We start from the raw sequence: 6,802 nt of genomic DNA, 5'->3' as shown, positions 1-6,802 counted from the left end.
ACAGTCGTGAGAGAGACCTGAGCAGTGACTGAGGGTGCTCTCAGTCTGCTCTAGGGGCATGGGCCACGGCCCATGGAAGCTCAGGGAAAGGAGCAGTTGGTATCACATGGGGTGTGGGTAGCTGGGGGGCCCACACTGGTCCTCCAACCCAGGCAAGTGCTCAGAGAGGGAATCAAAGGTCTGGGTGGACCCCTTGTCCACATCCCTGCCCCATCTCCAACCCTGAGCCTTGTTCCCTCTGAGATGGGGGTTGCTCCTTGGATTCTGGGACTCTCCTCCCAAATCACCTTTAATTCCCTGCCTCTCAGTTCCCCCAGGAGCTCCTCCCCTGCTCTACATGGAAGCCCTTCTTCACCCCGTGGGAAAAGCACAGGCCCCTCAGCTAAGTAGATCCAGGTCTGAGCCCAATTCCACCACCAATAGCGGAGTGACCTCAGCCAGGACTTCCTTCCCTGGGCCTCAGTTTCCCCATCTGTAAAACGGAAGTGATAACAGTTCCTCCCATGGAAGGCTTTACAGTAGTCCTCCTTATCTGTGGGTTTGTTCTCCACAGCTTCAGTTACCTGTGGTGAACCACAGTCCAGAAACATTAAATGGAAAGTTCGAGAAATAAAGAATTCATAAGTTTCAAATTGCATGCCACCCTGAGTTCCTCACTTCATCTCATCACTTAGGCATCGTATCATCTCACATCATCACAGGAAGATCGGTGAGTAAAGTATAGTAAGATATTTTGAAAGAGACATCACGTAACTTTTATTACAGTATATTGTTCTAAATGTTCTGTTATTCGTATTTATTGTTGTTAATCTCTTATGGTACCTAATTAACAAATTAAACGTTATCATAGGTATGTCTGTATAGAAAAAAACATAGTGTATGTATATATACAGGGTTTGGTACCGCCTGAGGCTTCAGGCATCCACTGGGGGTCTTGGACTGTATCCCCCGTGGATAAGAGGGGACTGCTGTAGTGATCTGAAGTAGCAATGCAAGTTCTCTTTATTCTGCGTTTCAGAGGTTCCCAAGGGGTCCAAGCAGCCCGGGGGAGTGAGGGAACAGGCGGGCGGCAAGGCCCCCAAAGCCCCGGGTGTCTGGATATGGAGACAAACGCCTGAGCTTTCACAGCGAGCACCAGGTTAGAGCAGGCCTGGGTCCGCCCATCCAGGCCCCACCCGCAGCCGCCGTCCTGCAGCTGCCGCGCGCCACCTTGTGGCCAAATATGGGACCACCTTCAGCCCGCTGTCCCTAACGCCCTCCAGGCTTCTCTCCCCCGGCTTCCACCCTACCTTCCTGACTGTTACTTGCCCTCTTTGCTACCAAAATGTGGGGGTGTTTCGGGATCTGCTTCCAGCCCCCTGGCCTTCTCACACATCTCTCCTTGGGTGAGCACATCCACACCCAGGCTCTCTCATGAGCTCTCCACCAGTGACTCTTAACTCTGTTTCAACTCCCCCCTTGGCAGCAGATATCTTGTATCACCGTTTCTTACCCTGAAATGAAATGACATACATATGCATATAATTCCCAGAAGAAAACCATCCCAATGCTAATTAAAATATCAGAGCAGGGCATCATTATAGGCTAGTGATAAAGTGCACAGAAACTGGTTCAAATCCTGGCTTCTACACTTCCCAGCTGTGTGACCTTGGGTAAGTCACTTAACCTCTCTCTGCCTCAGTTAGCTCCCCAGTAAAAAAGGGATTTTTTTCCTATGCAGCACTCTATTGCATAGAGTCGTTATGAGGATTAAACGAGGAATTATTCATGGAGCATTTAGAACAGTGACTGGCACATGTTAAGAGCTAAGTGAGTTTTGGTTAAACTAATAAGGAAAGTAATTGAAGATGATATGTATTTCAAGTAAGAAATACTTTTATTGACTCCACTCTAAAAGAATGTCAAGTTGGCAACTCAAACACCACAATAGCATTGACTTTAAGTACATAATATTTCGGTATGGTGACAATTCTGGGTAAGCCTCTGAACAAGAGAAAGAGCAGTCGTCCTTCAGTTTACAGGGAAGTTGTATTTCCAGCAAATTCAGCATATGTTAAAATGCACAGCATTCATGCAAAGATGCTCTGTATTTATATGCGAGACTTGGGCTCAGCTCAGATACAAACAGGTCTTTTTTTCCTGTACGTGGATGTCTGGCAGGACGGTCAAAGCCAAAATGGCACTCTTCATGCCTTCAGGGACTGTCCTGCACACTGAAGGATGTCCAGTATCCCAAACCCCACCCACTAAGGGCCAGTTGCTCCCCTCCCTCCAGTCATCATGAAAACTGAAAGCACCCCCTATGCCCAAAACAGTGCCCAGGAGGTCCCTGGGTTCTATACCAACTACCAGAGGGACTTTTCCAAATGCCAAATTGTGTCTCCTACCTGTTAACTCCTAGTTACCCTCAGGCCAAGTCCAAATTCCTGAGTCCTCATAACTGAGCCCCCTGCTTCCTCCCCACTGAGCAAATCCACACCATCACCCCACCACTCCCTTACCCACTACACACTCAGGGAGCATAGCAGGTGATTAATACATAACAGGGCCTTCAGCCCTGGCCCTTGGGGATCTCACATCTAGTGGAAAGGTGGACACACGGACTTTGCTGGGAGGCGCTTACTCAGAACCTGATGGGGGCCCCAAGGACAGAGAGGTCAGCTGCCAGGCAGCAGTTTCCCAGAGGAGGTAGGGCCTTGGAGTGTGAATAGGAGTTTTCCAGGTAGACATGAGGCAGAAGGCTGCCTGGCTGCAGACCCAGCAAGGGCAAGGGTCAGGTGTGAGAGAAGGCATCGTGCCTTCAGTGACTGCAGACAGGTGAGTATTACCTGAGGGCAGGATGAGGAGGGGCTGTGATCAGAGGTGAGGCTGGTGCGCCAGCAGAGGAGGGCTTGTGCAGAGCTTGTAAGGTGCCGAGGAGATTGGGCTTTGTCCTGGGGGCACTGGGGAGCCATGGAAGGGGTTGAAGCAGGGAGGGTGACACAGTCAGGTTTGCATGTGGCAGAGTTCCCTCTGGGAGGAGTGTGGAAGGTGCAGAAGGATTCCAGGGAAAGGTCACAGGCCTGACTTAGGGCAGAGGACGGTGAAGAGCAGAGGTGGGCATTTGTGGGGCAGAAACAGCAGAACTTGGTGTCTGCTGGGGCTGAGAGAGAGTAAGAAACAGTGTCCCAAGTATCCCAGCTTGGAGAGAGAGAGAGAGAGAGAGAGAGAGAGAGAGAGAGAGAGAGAGAGAGAGAGAGAGAGAGAGAGAGAGACACACACACACACACACACACCACCACCCCCACCCACCCACCCCCCAGTGATGAAGATGGAAACAGGAGCTGGCCAGATGGCTTAGGGAGGGTGGTCCAGACAAACCCAGTCTTCCTGACTAAATGACAGGCTGCAGGCCCTTCTTGTGACACTAGAGGGAGCTCCAGGATAGGATAAGCTCCCCCCTCCTGCCAGCAGCCAGTCTCCACCCCTTCCCAGAGGGGGGTAGGACCCACCCACCACTCAGATGTGTAGGCTCTGGGGTTCCTGCCAGGGCCTGGACCAAGTCCAGTGGCTCACAGTCTTGGGCCATCTCATCCTCCAGCCACCAGGTTTGTGGGACAGGGGAAGGGGGCATTTCTTGAGCTGGGAGTAGGTGGAAGCAGAGGTCAGCAACTGCAGGCAAGAAGTACAGATCCTACCCTGTCTCACCCTGCGCCCTGCCCCCTAGCCCCCTGGGGAGAAGGGGGGCAACCCCCATCCCAGCCAGAACTGCTGCCCCAGCGGGGGACAGAAATGGACCAGAGCTCCCTAAGGTAGAGCAGCCAGCAAACAAACTGGAAGAGTGTAAGCGACCTTTCCTATGAAAACTTGAGGAGTGGGGGGCCTTCCCATGAGCCACCTCCCTAAGCAACCCACGGTCCCCGAGGCGTGCGGGGGAGAGCATTCCTGACCGCAGGCATCCGCAGGCCGGGAGGCAGGAAGAGGCTGGCAGGTTCAGGAGAGTGGCCAGAGAGCAAGGAGCTGGGTGGCCGAGGTGGCTGGGAGAATGGTGCCCGAAGGCAGCCTTGGCAGGCCTCCTGCGGGCAAGGCCTGCACAGCCTGGCATTCCCGAGGGAGCTCCAGCTGCAGCGAGGGGGTGGTGGAATCACAGTGTTTGGAAGGGACTGGCCTCTCAACTCACGTCTAAATGGCACAATCTTTTAAATTTTTATGAAAACGAAAAATGAATAACTAATGCAGACACCGAAACAGGAAAGCCATTTCCTTCTAAAACTGACAGAAAGAGCACATCCAAGCCCAACATAATGCCGGCAGGATTTTAATAACCTGTAATGAAACAGGCCTTCAAAACCATCAGTGCTCACTTCAAGCTGCCTCTGCAGTTGAGCCAAGAATCTTGAATCTGAAGCCCATTTGAACAACAGTCATTATTGCCACATGGGGAAACCGAGGCAGAGAGGGGCGGACTAACCCAAGGTCATACGGCAAAGTTGGAACGGGAATGGGCTCCTGACTCCTGAGCTTGGGCTTCTCTCTGTAACTCTGCACACATTGTACAACAAATACACACACAACACACAAAACACACATCGCATACTCTGCACACCATACACACACACCACATACACATACTACATACCACACAGGAAATGCTCTACAAACTCAGGGACACAAATACCTGCAAACGTACAAGATCCCACAGATGCACAGATCAGCTAACGTGCACATACACTTGCCTGGATAGAAGTATGTGGACAGCCACACGACGCCTGCCCCCCGGAGCACCTAGTACATACACAGACATGTTCACATACACAGGTGCTCACACCACACAAATGTGGTCACTCCAAATCTCAATAGTCATATCCAGACTCACAGGACACACACACATGCAAATTTCTATAGATATGCACAAGATTCAAACGCATCCCTCGGTACACACCTACAAATAGCCCTCACACCTACAGACACCGCAGCACACCTCACAGCCCTGTGAGGCCCACAGGCCAACACTCCGGGCTAAACCACCACATGCCCTTGCTAATGCCTAGGCCATACTGGCACTAAGGTCAGCAAGAGTGTCCCTGAGACCCTAATGCACCTCTGCAAGGGCCTGGGAATCTGAGTCATCAAAGTGCTGCCTCCATTGGGAGACCAAGGGCACCTCACCCTATGGGAAGAGCCAGGGTTGATTCCTAGCAAGTGCCCATGCAGCTCAGAGGGGCCAGGGCTCAGCCCCCACACTCTCCTCACCTCAGTAGGCATGTGAGTGAGTGTGTTCAAGGGGGGCATCTTAAGGGGGGCGGGCAGGGGCGTTATATAGATTGAGGGAGACAGTTCACTTACTATATGGGTTTAGTAACCCACCCTCCCTGCCTTCCTCCCTTCCTTCCTCCCTTCCTCTGATATTTAATAAGGACCTTTTATGAATCAGGCAAAACAGAGGCACAGCTTCTGTCCTCAGGAGCACAGTCTGGGGCTGAGCTGTTATATTACATGACAATGGCTGTGAGGCCTCAGAGAGACCCGAAGCTGTGGGACATTGAGCAATTCATGTCCTTCTCTGAACCTCACTTTCCTCATCTAAGAAATAGGAACCATAATCTCCCTCACCACCTGTTGTGTTTGTTTTTAGAACCAAATTCAATAATAGCTAGAGAGTGAAAGGGAAAGTTCTAGTAAAATAAGAATCAGGTGTTTATTACACACCAGCTGTGTGCTAGATTCATGAGATAGGAGTGTGGATAAGTGCACAGGCCCTGGAGTCGGAGAGGCCTGGCTGGGTTAAAATCCCTCCTTTGCCAGGACTAGCTGTGTGAGCTTGAACAGGTTACTTAACCTCTCTGAGCTTCTACTTTCTCATCTATAATATGAGACACGAGTGCTGTGGGGTAGTGATGTTGAAGTTCTTGGAGCGAGGCCTGCCAAAAATGCAGATGCTCAATTAAGTCAGTTTCTATTACTATTTATAAGCTTTCATTTATTCATTCAGCTAACACTCACCGAGCACCTACTCTGAGCCAGGCATGATTCTAAGCACTCTCCAAATTCTGAGTCATTCAATCTTTCTAACAACTCTATTATTATCCCGTTTTACAACTGGGGAAACCGAGGCACAGAGCTGTCCTATCACTTATTCAGGGTCCCAGAGCTGGTAGCAGGCAGGGCTGGAATGAAACCCAGGTCTGTGGGCCTCCCTTAATCCAGTTACAAGACGTGCAGTTCCCTCCTGTGGTTTCAAGTCCTCCTCTCTCCCCAGCAGCAGCCCTGTTAAATAAATTATCCAGTAACGGTTTCTAATTCCCAGACTTGGTTGCAAATAAATTATTCACGTTGTAAGGCCTGCAAACCACCGGCTGGGCCTCATTACCCAAGAAGGGTCACCCGCCCACAAGATGCCACTCCCTCCCCTGGGCATGGGTCCTGGTGGGCTAGCCAGAGGCGGCCAGAGTTGGCAGGCGCTGGAGCCCTGCTGTGGGAACCGAGAGGAGGGGCTTTCCTCCTCCCATTCCCAGCCCCAGCCGTTGCTTTCTAATAAGCTCACAGCCTGGGGTTGTCAAGGGAACATAAGCTCTAGGTTCCAGTCCTGGCTCTGCCCTGGACAGCTGTGTGACCTCAGGTAGTCTACCCTCTCTGAGCCTCTGTGGGAGGCTGACTGGCTGGCCTCCCTCCATCTGTGGGATGAGGCTTCTGCTGCCCAGCCAGGCCCTGTTCTGGAAGCTGGGGACAAAGATCCTGTCCTGTGGGGATTTTCAGTCTCCATGTCTCATCTTTTACTCCCAATATCCGGATGAGACCCTGGTCCAAGCCAGAGCCTTGAGGC

This window comes from Miniopterus natalensis, chromosome 12, assembly GCF_054644295.1.
Source record: "Miniopterus natalensis isolate mMinNat1 chromosome 12, mMinNat1.hap1, whole genome shotgun sequence".
NCBI lineage: Eukaryota > Metazoa > Chordata > Mammalia > Chiroptera > Miniopteridae > Miniopterus > Miniopterus natalensis.
The sequence above is the reverse complement of the archived record's forward strand: the minus strand, read 5'-3'. Positions refer to the sequence as shown.